Genomic DNA, 20035 nt, shown 5'->3' with positions numbered 1-20035 from the left:
ACACTACTGATACTTTTCTTAAAAAATAATTCGACCTTTCTTCTTGCAAGATGAAGGTCAAACAAAATGCAGGGAAACACGAAACGCTTCCTTCTCCACCCATCACCAGGCATCTTGCTCCCAGGGACTGACTTCTCACAGCTCAAATGTGGAGACCAAATCCTGCTACAACTCCAACATTCCATCTCTTCCTGGACACAGAGCTTCGTGTTAACCCCAAACTAACATCCCTGCAGCATGGTTTCCCTGACAGCACTTCCTCACACCTAAAAAAGCCTTGAATGACTGGCTATGACAGCACCAGCTCCTAAAACTTGTTGTATTACTGTCTGTCTTGACTATGCACTGCATGTTTTCCACTTGTGTAAGTAAGCATTTGTGTTGGTTTGCCAAAGCAGCAGCAGAAGCCTCCAGCATTGTATTTCTGGCGTTGGCCAATTCTAGATATCCTACAAATAGTAAAAAATAATCTTCATAGACCTTGGAGGCACTGATGTGGTACCATACCAGCTGACGACAGCTGCTGATGACCTAAACCTTGTAACCTTTTTTTTCATTAACGTACATCAACTATAGAACTTAATGTCATGACATGTACAATTGTCTAATCTCTGTATTCTCCTCCTAATCAGGAATTTTTCTCAATACCAATCTATGATGCCACAAATTAATTATATCAGACATTAGGATATTTGTTTTGTCCCTTTAAAATGCATTCAGAAAAGCACTTGGAGGACTACATAAGGTGTAGACGAACAATTTCATTTAGAAATATCATTCCTGTATATATAAGTTTGTGAGAAGTCTCATTTATTCAGTTAAATCAAGAAAAATAATTGTCTACCTTAATTTTTCTCTTTAGAAGAAGTATAATATATGCCAAATCAAACATGTAACTCATCCATCTTTAATAGCTTTCTTTGTGCCACATAACTGCACAGCAGCTGCTTTGTCAAATGACCAAGAAATGAGAGTTTGGCAATTGTTTTTCATCAGCATATGACCTTAAGATAACATTTACATTTCAGGAGATGCCGTTCCAGTCAGAACAGAACTGCAAGGCAAACTCACATCTCTGGATACTCATGGAGGCATCTGACAGAAAAGCTAACAAATGCACTAGATTAGTACAGTTTTATTTTCTATAAATCTGGGACATGCTCAACAACGTCAGAATTGTTCTAGTGGCTTTAAATGAATAAATAAACCCAGGCTTACTCTGAAGCTCAGAAGTGAGGTGGAATTCATTTAGCTCATTACCATTTAAATGATAGATGGACAGGGTAAACTCTTTCTTTTGAGGCAGGGGACAGACAATGTGGAGACAAGAGCAGTGGTATTACATAGATGTGGGCTCCCAGGCTTAGATGATTGGATTCAGATGTTTCCAAGGAAATTATTTGCTCCAAAAGGGCTCTTTGGTTACTAACAGGTATAGCAATCATATTTAAAATGTTTTTACTCACAGCAGACTCCTATATCTTCAGTCACATAGGCTTTACTGGAGGGTTTATCCTTCGGCTGCTTTGTTGAATGCAGAGAATTCAGGCGGGTGTTTTCAGAGGGTTAGGCTGCCAAGACACATATAGTAAAAACCCAACATGTTTAGAGAAGAAATATTTTGCTTTTGCCATTTTTACTTCCTGCTTTTGCAGTAGGTCATTATTTGTCCTTTCTAAATTACAGAGAAATTCAAAGGGGAGAGAGGTAACAGGTAGGTTTTCTGTTTGTTCATTTATTGCATGCGAAAGGAGGTACCTGAGAAGAAGGCGGCATGATCTTTACACCTAAACCAGGATGAATGAGAAAAAAAACACAATTTTGTAAATTATTTAATTTCTCTATCAACCAAGTTCCTTTGAGAAGAAGGAATAAAATGATAATTATATTTGTTGTATTTAAAAGAGGAAATAAAAAGGGACCCCAAAACAGAAGAGAGAATAGGATATTTCACGTGTGACACTGATGCTGCAAAATAAAAAATGGCTTGCAAGATTTCTGGTTCACTTGTAACCTTGAAGCTTAATGTAGACTCACAAAAAGCTCCCTGAGCACTCAGGGGTCTCTTCTCACCAGTTTCCAGCGAGGTAACAGCTTGAGTCAGAGCTATGTGTAACTTTCCTGTGTACAGGGCTGTGACAATATTTTGACCCCAGTATCAGACATGAGGGGTGGCATGTGGAGCAGGTTAGAGCTAGCTGTGGGAATAGGTCACACATGACTCTTCATTGTAATTTTATTTCTTAACAAAAGAGCTCTTTAACTAATTGTCACACATGGGTGTTTTCTTAATCCATCCAGTGTTAGTTGCCTACTGAGTGGTGATAAACCGCATCATTCCTGCCAGACCCTGGGACAAACCTTTTCCATCTCTGGCTGAGTTCAAGGCCAGGTTGGACAGAGCCTTGGGTGACATGGTCTAGGGTGAGGTGTCCCTGCCCATGGCAGGGGGCTGGAACAAGGTGATCTTAAGGTCCTTTCCAGCCCTAACCATTCTATAATTCTGTGATTTTATGATTCTATTCTTCACGTCTGAAGCCTGATGTTCTGCCTAGGCCTGTCTTTCTCTAGAGACCTCCTTCTTGCTGTGTTTTCCACATCTCTCCTGCACTTTAGATCTTACAGATGAGCATTGTCTGAGCAACTTAGAGAACACAGCTTCTTCTACCTCCCAGATTTCTCTTTTTTCAGCAACTGCGAAAAAAATGTGAATAAGCAGTCTTTGTATTTTTGCTGTCTAGGAGCAGCTCTTGCATGTTCATAACTTACAGTAAGAAAATACACCAGATATAACCCATCATAGCACCCTGTATTCCTGGACATCCATGCAGATCTGCCTTAAAACATGCAGAATCCAAATTAATAAATTATGCTTTGTTCACACATACAGATCAGCAGCTACTGTAACAACGATTTGCACAAGGAGGGAGCTTGTATACTGGAAAGGGAAGATACACGGGTATCACTCCTAGTGATGTATCTCTTGCAAAGTGACTAGTGATGTTGGGTGCCACAGCTCTGGGACTACAAACATGCCAGGTCTGCAAAGCACTCAGTGTTCAGGGTATTCACTGTTTTGAGTAGTTGGGCCGTCCAAAGGTACTGCAGTGTTGTTTTGGGGAATGTCTTTTACTCTCTGAGAAATTCAAAGCTTTCTCATTTTAGACTTGAGAAGACATGTTAAGAAAAGACAGAGGTGGAATCATGATGTAGGACAGTGAAACAATAGGGTGATCCTTCATTTCCTTCTTTTGGTGATACAAATAATGGCAGAGTGAGGAGTAAGGAGGCATTTGGATGAAAAACGTGAGTGACTTGTTATCCTTAATGCTATATTATGTGAGAGGAGATAGCACTGGTGGATCTGCACAAATTACTATGGGGGATTAGCTGCCAAAAGAGCACTAAAGCAGAATCTTTAGGGGTGATTCAGTATCTCAGGTATATTGGGTGTGTCAGCAGCAACCAGCTTGGGCAAGCGTACTTGACTTCTAACCCAGGAAGAAGACTGCAGGTAGGTTGGTGGTGCTTGCCTGGGTAGTCCTGTAGAGGAACCTGAAGAAAAATTGCAAGGGAAGGGGGGCACTTTTTCTCTTAAATAATTAGAAAAAAAAATTGTCCCACTGGGACTGTTTTCACTGGACTCTAGGCCAGGTTTGCCTGCTGCAACAGAATATAACTCAAGTACCTCTAGAGTGAGTTCCCCTTCCTTAACAGTAAGAGCTCTCCAAGAAGGGCAATTTCTCCAAAGGGCTTTAAAGTTTTCTTTCTGCCATTTCTTGGCCTGGAGAAACTTGAATTTGTTAACACAAGCAGAATACAGTGCAAAATGCATGGCTTTTGGGAAGGACTTAAGTGGCTGAGCCTGGGATTTCCACTGAGGAGGAAAGTTTTGTGGGAGGAGTATTTTTACAGGCAAGTTTGTAAGCGGCTTGGCTATTTGTGGACTGATGTGTTGGCATTTCCTCTCTTTCTTCTTCCCCCAGAGCCTACAGCAGGCTTCCTTTAATACACACAAATAAAATTAGATGAAAAAAGGTATTAAAAATGTAACTGAAGATTGCAGGAAGCAGAAAGAGGAGGGAGAGTAGAGACTTCTACAGCACCAAACAATGAAAACATCTGTGTCCAGTTGACTCACTTTCATAAAGATGCATGGGTGCTTGATCAAACCCATCCAGGGGATCTTGCCTGAGCCGTGTGGCTTATATCAACATTATAGAGCTGGCTCATAGGCCAGGTAGCAAACAAAGCTGAGTCATTTGCTTGTGTGTGGCATTTTTTGATTCTGTTTTAAGGATCTAGACTGCATTTGCAAACCACTGGTTACATTTCACCTCCGTTGACAATTGCAATTGTTCTGATGGATGCCTTGTTGCTTTGAATTTAAACCTCAGCCATGGTGCTATTGCCTCTGTGCCCACCTTTTAATTGCTGTTGATCCACCATCCATCCCCATCCGTCCCCCTGATTCCCTGGAAGAGCAGCCTGGAATAAGGAATACATGCTGCACCTCACCTGCTGCAAATGTCTCTGTTTTTGAGACTTGGGGAAAGCTGTTGGTCTCAGTTTCTTTTAAAACAGTTTGTGCTTTGGAGAGGAAATGAACCTGACCTGCAAAGCCTGGGAACTCCATTCACTGCTAAGCTCAACTTCTTCAGGTCAGCTGCCCACAACTACCAACACTGTCTTCCAGCATCTGGTGTTGAAAGCTGATTTGGTAAAGCCCACCATCACATACCTCCCTGCAAGCTCATGTTGTCCTCCTGATTTCAGTGAGATTATTCAAATAATTTACATGCCTACAGATGTAAATGGAGGTGAAAAATAGAAACAAAATGAAACATAGGGGTGTTTTCCTTTTTGCTTGTCACCCAGAGGAGTAAATGACTTTGTTGATGCTGACTTATCCTCCAGTCACTATATATAATTCCTTAACGTACATTTATTAAAAAAAAACCACTTGTTTAATTTCCAAGGAGTAAACAAATTGGTTTCCAGATGCCTTAAATTTAAGGTTTGTTCTCTCATATTTACTATGGACCAGACTCAGACTTGGATTACTCTAAGCAGCGTGTGGGAAGTGTAATTTAATAGTACATTACAAGCTGAGGTCTGGCAATGGTTTTCAAGTTAGTTTGAGCAAAGACCCCCAGTTTTTGTCGCCAGCAGAACAGCATCTCATCACCTTTTCTTGCACCCAGCACATATCCACAGGTGGGTCAATGGAGGCTACCTCCAGAAAACATTCAAACTTACATCCTGGGCACAAAATAAAATGCCTAAACTGCTTTCCTGCCTTCTCTCTCTAAACCCACACTTAGCCTCTGAACATGGTGCTGGATCTTTGTAGTTGGAAAGACCTTCAGACAGACATGCAGTTTTAAGGTCAGCTGTCAGTTTCCAAACATTGCAGATGGTGCATCAGTAGTTGGATATCATCTGTACAACCATAAGTTACCCTCTGGCTCTCAGAAACATCCTGTTCCCCAGAGTGGCAAACTGCTTCAACAGCTTAGGAGTCTTATGAGTAAAAGTGTGACAGGACAAGGGCAGACAGACAAGTGACCCCAGGATAGTCCAGTTATCATCCAGTGAGCACCATACATATGCTCTTAGTCATGCCAGTGCAGTAGCAGAGCATCTCATGCTTTCCTCAGGACTGGATACATAAAGGCAGAGTTACCACAGAGTAGGTGGCATGCTAAAAATGCACACTGTTGCTTAGTTCATGGTGATGTGTTCATCTGCCCCTGTCTACCATAACTTTGGGGCTATGACAAGTAGAAGCTACTGTAGTGCTAACCTGAAAAGGTATTTGATTTCTTTTCTGGAAAGAAAATATGCACTGTAATGTATGGCTCTGGCAACTCCTCTCACATGCACATCTTTCATATGAATGATACAGATTTCGTGTCCCCTGTTTTGTGGCTTTTTCTGCTGTGATCTGGGGAAGCACCCTATGGCTTCCCCATTCTGGTAAGAGTTTGTGAGCAATGGAGGAAAGGAAGAAAGGTCTTGTGAAAGGGTCAAATCTGATCTGGAAATGACTGAGACCTGTTAACCGCAGAGCATTGCAAAGCCATTTTTGGACCTCTGCTTTATAAATATAGTCCTTGCTGCCAGCACCTATTCTACCAATAAAGTGTCATCTGCGAGACGTCACTCAGTGACACTGAGTGTCGCATACAGAAGGAGGCCAAGCATTTGCTGATCTGAGTGTGTTCTCTAGAGGGAGTAATATAGCACAGATTATATGACTGGATAACATTTGACAGGATTATGCCTCTATACATGTTTGCTCAGCACCTATGCATTGAAGCTCCCCCAGTCTAGAGCCACAGGACACTACTTTAACTGAAGTATTATTTATGTTGGCAACTAAGAGGTAGATCATGGATGAAGAAAGAGAAGAAGAAGCATTGCACGTGAATGAACTTGAATCTTATCTTCTTTATAGGAAGGATTTTCCTTCAAGAAAGGAGAGAGGCAGTAGAAGTGCAATGCCTCTACCTAGCAGAGCACACAGTTGCAGTGAAGGGATGACAGCTAACCTCCTTAACCTACTGTTAGTCTGCAGTAGCAGTCATTTTTCTCCTTCTCAGTGGCTGGTGCAGTGCTGTGGTTTTGACTTTCAGCCTGGGAACAGCGCTGATAACACCAATGTTTTTCAGTAATGTTTACTCTGACCAAGGACTCATGCTCTACCAGGGAGGAGGGGAAGCCGGGAGGAAGCAGAGACAGGACACCTGACCCAAACTAACCAAAGAGGTATTCCATATCACAGCACGTCATGGCCACTATATAAACTGGGGGCAGTTACCCAAAAGGGTTAGATCACTGCTCGGGTCACGCTGGGTATCGGTCGGTGGGTGGTGAGTAGTTGTATTCTCTTCCCTTGTTATTTCCCTTATCATTATTATTATTGGTGGTAGCAGTAGTGGTTTTGTGTTATACCTTAGTTACTGGACTGTTCTCATTTCAACCTCTGTGAGTTACATTCTTTTGGTTCTCCTCCCCATCCCTCCAGGAGTGGGGGGAAGAAAGGAGGGGGAGTGAGTGAGTGTCTGAGTGGTTCTGGTTTACGGCTTGGCTTAAACCACAACACCTACTCTGCTCTTTCCATTCCCAAGTGGAATTAGAACTGGACTTGGACCTCATGGGTTGGGCTTGACTAAATCAGACTTGATATTTCATCCAGAATTCAGTCATTGCCTGGCCCAGCTCAGCTAAGATGTGCCAGGGCAGGTAGATTTGGCTTAGTGTGGGTCCCACACGGAGCTCCTGCACTGTGGTCACTGCATGTAGCTCTGAGGTGGGTGAGCATGCTGAGAGGTGATGCCTCTGAAGTCTGGGTTGCTGAAATCACTGCTTGACTATGTCACCACCACTTACCCCAGTCAGCTCCTTCCTGGACAAAAGGGTATTAATGGCACTGCTGTCCATTCCCAGCTCTCATAAAGTACAAAGGTGGCTCCCATTGCTTTTCAAAGCATTTCAGCTTAGCTACCAAACTGTGTTCATGCAGCTTCCTTTCTCCCTTTCTCCTTCATTTTGCTGTCCCCTGTCTCCTTTCCAAGCACCTGCAGTAACGTTCAGCATGCATTCATACTCTCTCTTTGTTTGCTGCATATATGTTCAAATTATTTCCCAGCAGATGTATCTCATGAAGTTATTGAATTCCCACCCCTCTCAGAGCACTGGCTCTGCCGTCAGAACAGCACCAGTTTCATTAAAATAGAGCTGAGCATTTAAACTTCATTCTCAGATTCATCTGTCTTAAAACCAGTAGACATTCAGAATACCATTGATGGTGAAATAGCCAGTGTAACCTCCAAATCTCCCCTGTTCAGATCAGATGCAGCCTTCCTGCTCTAATCCTGCCTCCATTCTCCCCCTCCCTTCTCTTTCTCTGACTGTGATTCTGCAGTGGCAGAAAGGGGTCAATCTATCTGTGAAAGATGGACTCAGCCAAGTTTTTCTAGCTCTTTCCTGCTGATGGCAATTATCCGAAGGTTGGCAGCAGTCCCAGAAACCTGCAGCTCCTGCAGTCCTGCTGCTGTGGTCCTGCTCCACAAAGCCAGCATCCTAAGAGGATCACTTGGTGTGGTGCCCAGGAAATGACAAACAGAAAAGGTCACACATACTCCAAAAAAGATATACTGCTTGGCAAATTTAATTGACATTGTGCAGCTTTTCAAAACATCCCTGCAGGCATTCCAGCATTTAACAGATGCAGGCAAAGAGCAGCAAAAAAAGAGAGAAAGGGCAGAAAAAATGCATTCTGTCCCCCAAAATAATTTTTTTGTACCCTGATAATACCCTTTCACATGGTCTATTGGATCAGGACAATTTTTTGTTACCTCTGGTCTGGCAAGTGAAATCTGCCATCGCATCCCTTAGCCTCCTTTCCTTCCCTCACACACACACAGCTGCTTTTTAAATCATTGGGCTTTCATTACATGGGGTAACTGTCCTTTTTTTTTTTTTTTAATCTTTTTTCCTTGCATGTTTGTCTGTTAAAGTACTGTATGAGAAACCAGCTCCCTGTCAAGCCCAGCACTCTCTGGAGGTTCACCCTGTGTTATCTAGCCAGAGGGAAAAGCACTGTCTGCATCAATGGGTTCTTTCTTTAAAGAAAAGAAACAGGAGATCATGGAAATTTAAGAACGTGTCAGATATCCAACGCTATTAGCAAGAGGTGGTGGGAAAGCAGGAGTGGCCAGGGTGAATCTAGGATGAAGGGAGGTGGTCCTGGTTCAGCAGGGACTGCACTCAGCAAGGATTCAGCTCTTCAGGGTTCTTTTATTTCAGCCTCCTTTGCTAAGAACAGATTTAAGATCAATTTGATTTTATGGTTTTGTTTTTAATGTCCCCAGTTAAATGGAAAACTGGCAGAAAAAAAAAGTGCATTATGATTTCCAAAGATTAAGAAGATATGTGACACAAGAGATCTGAATACTTGATCCATTTACATCCATGAAATTTGGAATGAAAAGCACATCTTCCCTAGGTAGTTCAGACTATGCAATCACCATGATTTAGATGGATTTAGATGGCTGGGATAGTAAAGAAGCAAGGTTTGAGTCCATTGGGAGCCTTGAATCTTCACGCCATGAGTCCCAGCAAGTGTGTTAGCTGGGACCATTGTAGAGACAAGTGACTGATATTTCCAAAGCTGCTATCTAAGTAGAGGGTCAGAACTGTCCACTTGCAAAGGTAAAGAACTCATTGTATCAGACTAAACACTTCAGGAGTGTATAAAACAAACAAAAAGATCCATGTGAGTGTTTGTTTTTTTTTCTGGTTACTATATTTAGAAAGAATTAACAACTGTATCTAGCATGTGAGTGTATACATAGAATCATAGAATAGTCAGGGTTGGAAAGGACCTTAAGATCATCTAGTTCCAACCCCCCCGACATGGGCAGGGACACCTGACACTAAACCATGCCACCCAAGGCTCTATCCAACCTGGCCTTGAACACCACCAGGGATGAAGCATTCACAACCTCACTGGGCAACCCATTCCAGTGCCTCACCACCCTAACAGGAAAGAATTTCTTCCTTATATCCAATCTAAACTTCCCCTGTTTAAAAGTTTTAACTCATTACCCCTTGTCCTGTTATGGATACATGGATACATGGATAGCATCTGTGAAACCTGGCCACCTATTTGCCTGAATATGGCTAGGTTTTAGTCAAACAATCTTACAACTGTAATATCAACATAACAGCCATAGAATCAGAATCAGACTGGTTTGTGTTGGAAGGGACCTTAAAGCTCATCCAATTCCAACCCCCTGCCACAGGCAGGGACACCACCTACTAGACAAGGTTGTTCTAAGCCCTGTCCAGCCTGGCCTTGAACATTGCTAGGGATAGGGCAGCCACAGCTTCTCTGGGTAATCTGTACCAGTGTCCCACCACACTCACAGTAAAGGATTTCTTCCATATATCTAATCTAAATCTTCCCCATTTAAATTTAAACCCATCACCCCTTGTTCTAACACTACAGAGCCTGATGAAGAGTCTCTGACATCCCTGTAGGCCCCATTCAGATACTGGAAGGCTGCTCTGAGGTCTCCATGCAGCCTTCAATCAGTGGGATAAATCTTTTGTATTTGAAAGCAGTATGATCAGAGATTTTACAGGACATAACAACAATACAAAAGCAGCCTGTAGAAAACAGGAAAGATGGACAACTGAAAGTAATTTTGCTTTGAAATACTGCTTCTGAATAATAAGACATACAGTTAGAAGTGTCCAAGTACTCGCTGAACAACACCTAACTCTACCAGCCATACAAGGTGGGGAAACATGATTTGACTTCTTCTGTAGCAGGCAAACATCATTATGATGTTAGGATCATAATCCAGGATTCCCAGTACACATTTGTGATTGAAGAGAAGGTTGTCCTCAAACAGAGGGAACTGGTTAGAGACAGGTTTATTTCAAGGCAGCTTTCTCAGTTTCAGTATTTGTCTGTTTCAAAGAAGACCTCAACAGGAAGAAAATGTGGCATTTGACATTTTCAGTATGGATGTGGCAACATCCACTTTCTGAAGGAAAGCTGAAATTCCCGATGACTGGAAAAAGGGAAATATAAGCCCCATTTTCAAGAGGAGGAAAATGGATGACCCAGGGAATTACAGACCAGTCAGTCTCACCTCTGTGCCTGGCAAAATCTTGGAGCAGATTCTCCTGGAAGGCATGCTAAGGCACATGAAAATCAACAAGGTGCTTGGTGACAGCCAGCATGGCTTCACTAAGGGGAAATCCTGCCTGACCAATTTGGTGGCCTTCTATGATGGGGCTACAGAACTGATGGACAGGGGTAGAGCAGTTGATGTCATCTACCTGGACTTGTGCAAAGCATTTGACACTGTCCCACACGACATCCTTGTCTCTAAATCGGAGCGACATCAATTTGATGGATGGACCACTCTGTGGATAAAGAACTGGCTGGATGGCCTCATGCAAAGAGTTGTGGTCAATGGCTCAATATCCGGCTGGAGACCGGTGATGAGTGGTGTCCCTCAGGGATCGGTGTTGGGACCGGTCATGTTTAACATCTTTGTCGCTGACATGGACAGTGGGATTGAGTGAGCCCTCAGCAAATTTGCCGATGACAACAAGCTGTGTGGTTCGGTTGATACCCTGGAGGGAAGGAATGCCATCTAGAGGGACCTTGACACACTTCTGAGGTGGGCAGATGCCAACCTTATGAAGTTTAACCATGCCAAGTGCAAGGTCCTACACCTGGGTCGGAGCATTCCCAGGCACAGCTACAGGTTGGGCAGAGAAGAGATTCAGAGCAGCCCTGCGGAGAAGGACTTGGGGGTGCTGGTTGATGAGAAAATGAACATGAGCCGGCAGTGTGCGCTTGCAGCCCAAAAAGCCAACCGTATCCTGGGCTGCATCAAAAGGAGCGTGACCAGCAGGTCGAAGGAGGTGATCCTGCCCCTCTACTCTGCTCTCATGAGACCTCACCTGGAGCATTGTATGCAGTTCTGGTATCCTGTTGTGTGCAGTACTGGAGCACCTCCCATATGAAGACAGTCTGAGGAAGTTGGGGCTGTTCAGCCTGGAGAAGAGAAGGCTGCGTGGAGACCTCATAGCAGCCTTCCAGTATCTGAAGGGGGCCTATAGGAATGCTGGAGAGGGACTCTTCATTAGGGACTGTAGTGACAGGACAAGGGGTAATGTGTTAAACAGGGGAAGTTTAGGTTGGATATAAGAAGGAAATTCTTTCCTGTTTAGGTTGGATATAAGAAGGAAATTCTTTCCTGTTATGGTGGTGAGGCACTGGAATAGGTTGCCCAAGGAGGTTGTGAATGCTCCATCCCTGGCAGTGTTCAAGGCGAGGTTGGACGAGGCCTTGGGTGATATGATTTAGCGTAAGGTGTCCCTACCCACGGCAGGGGGGTTGGAACTAAATGATCTTAAGGGCCTTTCCAGCCATAACGATTCTATGATTCTATGATTCTATTTATAGTTTAAGGACAGTTGGTACCCTGTAGCTATAACACAGATGTGGGGTAAATTTTTAAGGCTTTATGCTTTCTGATTCTGAACAGGGTTTGCCTATCCTTCATCTAGTTCTGTGCTATGAGGAAAGTTCAAAACCCACAGTTATAAACCTCATGTCTGCACCTATACCAATCCATGCAAAGTGGGAGATGCATTAGCTCTTCCCTTGAAACTTCCTTGGAAACTAATCCAGCCCCATAACAGTTTTCAGCTCTGAAAAAGTTTCTTTTGATTCAAAATATTTTGTCAAAAATGTGTGAATAAATATGCATCAATTTACATGGTGTTATAAAAAGATTTTTACTTCCTTGTGGACTCAACAGTTCGTGTCTAAGAACCTGCTATCAGAAATAGTTAACTTTCCAACCGAAAATGTTTCCAAGAAAGGGTTTTTGCTCTTGACAAAATCAGTTTATACTAAGTGACTCATAACTGTAATATTAATGGATGGTTTCATAGTACACTCTCCTATTACACTGGACTTCACAGAAGCAATGCAATAAAATTCAGAAGTTGATCTCCTCTGTACTGCAGACTTCTGTTGACACAATTATATTGGTCAGGAGAGGCAGAAGGTGAGATCTCTGGCCAATGAGCAGCATCAAGAAAAGCCTGACTATAAAGAAAGGCACAGAAGCCAAAACTGAGCTTTTGCCATATCACTGCTTTGACTTCAGGAAGGACAGGGCAGAGGAGGAAAGCTACATTTTCCCCCTCAAACAGTCTAACCTATTGGCTTTGTCTTCTTGGGGAGGGGAGAAAGATCTCTAAAGCATCTCGAATTTTTAAGTGCAAAATGTTTTCTGACTAAAGCTTGGTATACGTCTTCTGTCTGAAAAAGCAAAACCTCCAATCCTTTAGACCTCAGGAAAATTGCCAGCTGTGGAAATATTACAGCTTTTACCATATGTAGGTGAGCTGTTCTGACTCCCCCTGCAAAAATGGTAGATTTTCACATATGGCTGCTTTGACTGTTACCCAATCCTTAGTACCCTGCAAGGCATATGCAGGCCGGATAAAAAATGCTCAGCACTTGCTAACTCAAGAAGATGATCATTAGAGGAAAGTGACAGGATGGGTCTTCATGACTTAACTGTCGAGGCACAATGTTTATAAACCACTGCCTTGTTTTGTCAGCAAAAATATTATCAAAAGTAAGAAGATACTATAGCTTTTTGGGCCATCATGAGAAAATAGGTGACATGGCTAAAGGAAGGCATATACATCCTGATGAAATCCTTTTGATTTATGAGGTACGAACATTTTGCAAATCAGTGCTGGGCTGATTTTATGAATCTTGCCATTAGGCTTTCCTGTTTTCACCTCTTGTAGCTAATGAGGGGTTGGAAATCTTAGTAGATTAAAACTTCAGGAAACATAAAGAAACTCACTTTCAAGCCACTTCTTTCTTCTCATGGAACATTTAGAATTAGAATAATAAAAAATTCTAAGAATAAATCCCTGTGGTGTATCAGTGTGAAATATTGTCAGTGGGAACTCAAAGATTGTGCAGTCTCAGGAGAAAAGAAAGAACACAATTTAATTAAAGCTTCTTATTTTAATTGCAAAATTGTATCATTCTTTAGTTCAGTCTTTGCTAGGGAAAAAAAGAAGCATAAACTGATTTATGGCCAAGTATGATGGATGCTTCTTGCTATTACACAATTGTTTAGGAGGGGATCGTGGGATCTTACAGTAATTTTGTGAAAGGGACTTCTGGAGGCCACCTAATCCCACCCTGCCCTCAGAGGAGGAAGCACTGTTATTATCCTATTTCCATTCAAAACTCTCAGGAAATCAGGGAAGGAAAGAGGTCATGAGTGGTTGATGATACAAGCAGCTCCGGTACTAGCAGTGGAGTGTTCCAGCACAGTGCACAGCGGGGTTCCTGAACTGGGGAAGGCAAGAGAGCTGCCACGGGACCCATAGCTTGTGCCACAGTAGTTGACGGGACTTCAGCAGAGCCAGGATCAACAAAGCCAAGCCCCTCAATGTATAGAAGAAACACTTGGGGAACACCAGTGATCAGTAGTGCTGCCAGCATGGTGGACAAACAGGGCATGACAGATGGCACTGAAGACCATGCAATAATGGTGCTGAAGTCCTGCCAGCTCATCCAGGGAACAGTGTTATACCCCTGGCAGAAAGCCATGGGCCCTCTAAGCTATGTGCCTACCACAGTCGATGCATCTGCCCAGACAGAGGTCTGAGTGTGCCCAGGTCAGGTTGGACAGAGCCTTGGGAGACATGGTTTAGTGCGAGACATCCCTGCCCATGGCAGGGGGTTGCAACTCGATGATCTTAAGGTCCTTTCCAAACCCAACCATTCTGTGATTCTATGATTTTATGATTCTATGATGAGTTCCTGCCTGGTGCAGCAGGCGCATCTCCTCTGTGACCACTCCATCTTCCCTGATCGTCTTGTTTAACAGCTCTGAGGCTCTGCAAGTTGACCCAAACAATGAGAGTGATGTTTCATCTAGCACAGAAGTGTTGTCAAGGTTAAGCTGGTCTGCATCCTCTATCAAAACTGCTTCCATAAAGAAAAAAAGGTGAGTCATTGTCATAGGAGAATCCATTCTGAAGGGAAAAGAAAGCCTAGTATCCAGACTGGACTCACTTCTTAGGGAAATTTGATGACTTTCTGGGGTCTGGGTTAAAGATATGAAGAGAAAGCTTCCTACTCTGGTCTCATCCTCATATTGTTACCCATTATTGGTTGTTTCAGTATGAAGCAATTGAGTTGCAACAGGACATCCAAGGGGAATCAAGAGAGACTTCAGGGCCTTGGGACAGCAGGTTAAGGGATCAAAGCACAAGTAATGTTCTCCTCTGTCCTTCCAGTTGCAAGAAATGGTGAGGGAAGAAACAAGAAGAGCTAGCAGATCAATGATTGGCTCTGAGCTGGTGTCACTGGCAGAATTTTGGGGGTTTTGATCATGGGTTAGTCTGTTTGAGGGACCGTGTGCTAGCAAAGACCTTCAGTCTGCTGTCTCGGTGGAGGTAGAAGATGGAAATCCATGTGGCAGTAAAGATGCAAGGGTCATTGATGCGTTGGAAACCACAGAAACACCTGAGAATGGTCATGTAGGAATTAGGGCTTCTAACCTACAGAGAAGGTGGCTCTATGAGTAGTCCAAATGAAGTGCATCTACACCAATGCCAGCAGCATGGGCAACAAACAGGAGGATCTGGAAGCCATTGTGCCGCAGGAAAACCATGACACAGCTGCTGTCACACAACTGCAGTGCTGCAATGGATGGCTGTAAACTCTTCAGAAGGGATAGGTAGGGAAGGAGAGGCAGTGCTGTAGCCCTGTATGGTAGGGAGTGTTTTGATTTCTAAAGCTTAATGATGGTGATGATAGAATTGAGTGTTTATGGGTAAGAATCAGGAAGAAGGCCAACAAGGCGGATATTATGGTGGGAGTCTGTTACTCCCAAGCAGGATGAAGGACAGATGAAATATAACATTCAGCTGTGAGAAATTTCACTGTTGCTAGTCCTTGTTCTCATGGGGGATTTCAGCTTCCCAGGTGTCTGTTGGAAATACCATACAGCAGAGAAGGAACAGTCCTGGAATGTGTGGAAGAGAACTTCCTGACACAGCTGGTGCGTGTAGGGAAGGTGCCCAGATGGACCTGTTGTTCATGAACAGAGACAGACTTGTGGGTGATGGGATGGTTGGAGGCTGACTTGGGCACAGTCATCACAAAATGATAGTTTTTGATTCTTGGAGAAGCAAGGAGGGGGCCAGTAGAACTGCCACCTTGGACTTCCACGGGGCAGGCTTTGACCTGTTTAGGAGCCTGGTTGGCAGAGTCACTTCAGTTGCAGTCCAGGAAGACTGAGTATTCTTAAAAAAGCAAATATTCAAGGCACAGGAACAGCTGTTCCCACATGCTGAAAAATGAGACAGTGGGGAAGACTAGACTGGTTGAACAGAGTGCCTTGGGTGGAACTCAGGAAAAACGTTCAGAAGAAGGGGCAGGCAACTCAGGAGGACTACGAGGGTGTTGTGAGGTTATGCAGAGAGAATATTAGAAGGGTCAAAGTCCAACAAGAACTTAGTCTGGGTACTGCCATAAAAGACTGTAAAAGAACGTTTCTGTAAATACATTAGCGACAAAAGGGTGTGTAAGGGGACTGTCATTCTTCATTGCATGTGAGGAGAAGGAACAACTGATGAGAAAAAGACTGAGGTACTTAATGCTTTCTTTGCCTTAGTCTTTGTCGTGGTTTAAACCCAGTCAGGTAATTCGTTCGCTCACTTCCCCCCCTTTCTTGCCCTCCCCCTGCTCCCGGAGGGACGGAGAGGAGAATCAAAAAGAATGCAACTCCCTCTGGTTGAGATAAGAACAGTTTAGTAACTAAGGTATAACACAAATCACTGCTGCTACCATCAATAATAACAATGATAAAGGAAATAACAAAGGAAGAGAATACAACACCTCAGCACCAGCTGACCGATAACTCACCCCCCAAACCCGACCAAGCTCCGACCGATACCTCCTCCAACCCTGCAGTCTCCCAGCCCTCCCGGCTAACTCCCAGTTACGTGCTGTGGTATGGAATACCTCTTTGGTCAGTTTGGGTCAGGTGTCCTGTCTCTGCTTCCTCACAGCTTCCCCTCCTCCCTGACAGAGCATGAGGCTCACAAAGTCCTTGGCCAAACCAAAACATCATTGTTATCAGCTCTGTTCCCGAGCCGAAAGTCAAAACACTGCACTGCACCAGCTACCGAGGAGGGGAAACACGACTGCTACTGCTGAAACCAGGACATTATCCACCCCTTATTCCATACCATTCACGTCATGCTCAGATCCCACATTTTCAATATAGCATCACTCTTATCTCGGTGCACTCTTATCTTAGTGCACGGACCAGTCCCTATAAAGCTGCTGTGTCCATCTGGTCCATGATGTCAGGCTCCATCTCTTGTAACAGTCTTCCAGAGCAGGAGAGACTGTGTGCAGTGTTCACACTCATGAATAACCTGGGCAATAGTGTCCATTGCTAAGTCCACCCCTCGATCATGAGTCCATCTCTGTGTTGCATCTCTGCTCTGATGGCCTGAAGTGCCATGGGCCCACCAGGCTCAAAATAATTCACTGTCCCCTTCAGCAGTTTCTGCAGCTTGTTGCTGGGGACTCCATACAGCTGCCTTCCATCTCCGATGCTTCCAAAGCACTAGAGGGGCCCAGTGGACGAGATACTTGCCCATACTGTCCCACACACCCTGCCACTCATGGCTGTCCAGCCTCAGGGAAAATCTCTTGGTCCTCCTACATCATCGTTTGACCCCAGACAAGACCCAAACCTGAATCTGCTTAACTCTTGAAATCAGTAGTGGGCAAAACACACTCTGTATGCGTGTTAGCATGGTGATTCCCATCACCATCAACAAACAAGTCTCAACAGCATTAAAAGGCCATTCAAAAAATTCAAAACTCTCAAATGTAAATGGTCTGGGGGGACGACTAGGTAGGGTAAAAGGATGTCTCCTTCACAGGTTGAGCACCTGAGGAGGAGAAAAAAGATGTGTAATTGCTAAGCACCTCCATCATATACCTCCCAAAGTATAAAGCTGGTGACCACACTGGGAACATAAGCCAGATCAGTTTCATGATCAATGATTCTATTGTATTACAAGTCATTACCATAAAGTACAATGGGATAAAAACCTTAGCCCAAGCCCCACACTTGAAAAACACTAATACAGCAAATACCGGATGGACGTAAGATATGATATACTGAAACTGTGAGATCAAGAGGAAAAACCTTGAGAGCCAATAAATCAACATTGTGACGAGTGACTATCAATCCAGTCAGATCTGCTCTTATCTCAACCCCTTGTGCCCTACGTTGGGCCCCAAAAGAACTGTCGTGGTTTAAACCCAGTTAGGTAATTCGTTCGCTCACTTCCCCCCCTTTCTTGCCCTCCCCCTGCTCCCGGAGGGACGGAGAGGAGAATCAAAAAGAATGCAACTCCCTCTGGTTGAGATAAGAACAGTTTAGTAACTAAGGTATAACACAAATCACTGCTGCTACCATCAATAATAACAATGATAAAGGAAATAACAAAGGAAGAGAATACAACACCTCAGCACCAGCTGACCGATAACTCACCCCCCAAACCCGACCAAGCTCTGACCGATACCTCCTCCAACCCCGCAGTCTCCCAGCCCTGGCTAACTCCCAGTTACATCCTGGGCATGACGTGCTGTGGTATGGAATACCTCTTTGGTCAGTTTGGGTCAGGTGTCCTGTCTCTGCTTCCTCTCAGCTTCCCCTCCTCCCTGACAGAGCATGAGGCTCACAAAGTCCTTGGCCAAACCAAAACATCATTGTTATCAGCTCTGTTCCCGAGCCGAAAGTCAAAACACTGCACTGCACCAGCTACCGAGGAGGGGAAACATGACTGCTACTGCTGAACCCAGGACAGTCTTTAATAGTAAGACCAGTTGTTCTCTAGGTACTCCTGAGGTGGAAGACAGGGACAGGGAGCAAGATGAAGCCCCATAAAAAGGAAAATGGTCAGTGACCTGCTGCATCACTTAGACACACACAAGTCTATGGGGTGAGATGAGATCCAACCAAGGATGCTGATGAAACTGGCAGAAGTGATCACCAGGACACTTTCAATCAATTATTGGCAGTCCTGGCTAACAGGGGAGGTCTCAGTTGACTGGAAGTTAGCAAATGTGATCCCCATCTACAAGGGCTGGAAGGAAGTCCTGGGGAACTACAGGTCTGTCCGTCTGATCTTGGTTCTGAGGAAGGTTGTGGAACAGATCATCTTGGGTATCACCACAAGACACAGGAAAACCCCTTCAGGCCCAGTCAGCATGGGCTTATGAAAAGCAGGTCCTGCTTGACTAACCTAATCTTCTCTGAACATGAGCCAGCAACATCCTGGCCTGTATCAACAATAGTGTGGCTCCAACTCTGGTTGATCGTTGGATGCAATCTTAAAGCTTTTTTCAAATCTATACTATTCCATGATTCTATGATCTGACTTCCAGACAGCCTGCCTGCAGTTATGGAAGGGTTGAGGATATTTTTCCTCTTTTTGTGTATATAGATATATATTTGAAGTATATAATCAACATACTATTATCTTGTTGCTGAGAGCACAGAAATAAGTCCAGGTGCCAGGATTATACACTGAATGATGAAGATTTTATATTGCAGCCTTAGAAGAGGGAAAATCTTGATCTACCCATGCTTTATAATGTGTATCTTGCTGCCCTTGATCAAGTAATGCTTTTCCCTCAGTCCTCATATGCTCAGCTCAGTTGTTCAAAATATGGTTGTAGGCTCATTAAAGACAAGAAAGGTCAGAATTTTCATTTTACATTTTGCTTGAAAGACTTGGTCATTTCAGCCTGTACAGAGCTTTCTAAAATAATTCTGGGACTTCTGTCAGTTTTGATTTATAACAACATATGTCAGATTAATTACACCACAACTCTATCTATTCATTACCAGTGTTGCTCTCTGCAATGCTCACTGAATTGCCAAGAGACAAAGTGACCTGAACTTGTTTCACCAGTGAACAACACAATTAGATATCCTAATCCCATCGCATTTTGCAGATTATGGACTGCACTAAAACTAGAGGAATATGGTTAGAGTGCAAAGGTGCATAAAAGCGGAGATGTTTGGGATGCCTTGCCCAAAACTGCTGCATAACCAGCATCACTGTTAACAATCCCTGCTGTGAGGACTTTAAGCAGACGTGCGCCCTGAATGTATTCCTTATATGTAAATCTAAGACACCCTTAGCACCTCTGAGCTGCATCATGTGGATGCACCAATTTCACTGAGAACTGGCTCTAAGGTCATTGAACCATGCTACATTATCTCATAGGGAACAATTTACAGGATTCTCAACTTGGTTTTATGCAGAACAGAAAAATATCCCAAACGCTTTCTTTCACTTAATTATCAGGAAGGAAGTTTTAATCAGTGTCAAAGCACTGTTCTCTGATTAGATATAT

The 20035-nt window shown here is 43.7% G+C and overlaps 1 protein-coding gene across 2 annotated transcripts in view; it reads right to left on the bottom strand.

Annotated features, from left to right (window-relative positions):
* Positions 1-20035, bottom strand: part of LOC130593436 (urea transporter 2-like) — a 346378-nt gene that overhangs the window by 132943 nt on the left and 193400 nt on the right. For both annotated transcript variants that reach the window (XM_057398584.1, XM_057398585.1), the window contains exon 3: positions 1467-1571. The gene's annotated coding sequence lies outside the window, so the exon portion shown is untranslated. The remainder of the gene's footprint in view (positions 1-1466; positions 1572-20035) is intronic.

This window comes from Pezoporus wallicus, unplaced genomic scaffold (genome assembly GCF_028554395.1).
Source record: "Pezoporus wallicus isolate ANWC-B61680 ecotype Strahan unplaced genomic scaffold, APGP_CSIRO_Pwel_v1 contig_8473, whole genome shotgun sequence".
In the NCBI taxonomy this organism is placed as follows: Eukaryota; Metazoa; Chordata; class Aves; order Psittaciformes; family Psittacidae; genus Pezoporus; species Pezoporus wallicus.
The sequence above is the reverse complement of the archived record's forward strand: the minus strand, read 5'-3'. Positions and strand labels throughout refer to the sequence as shown.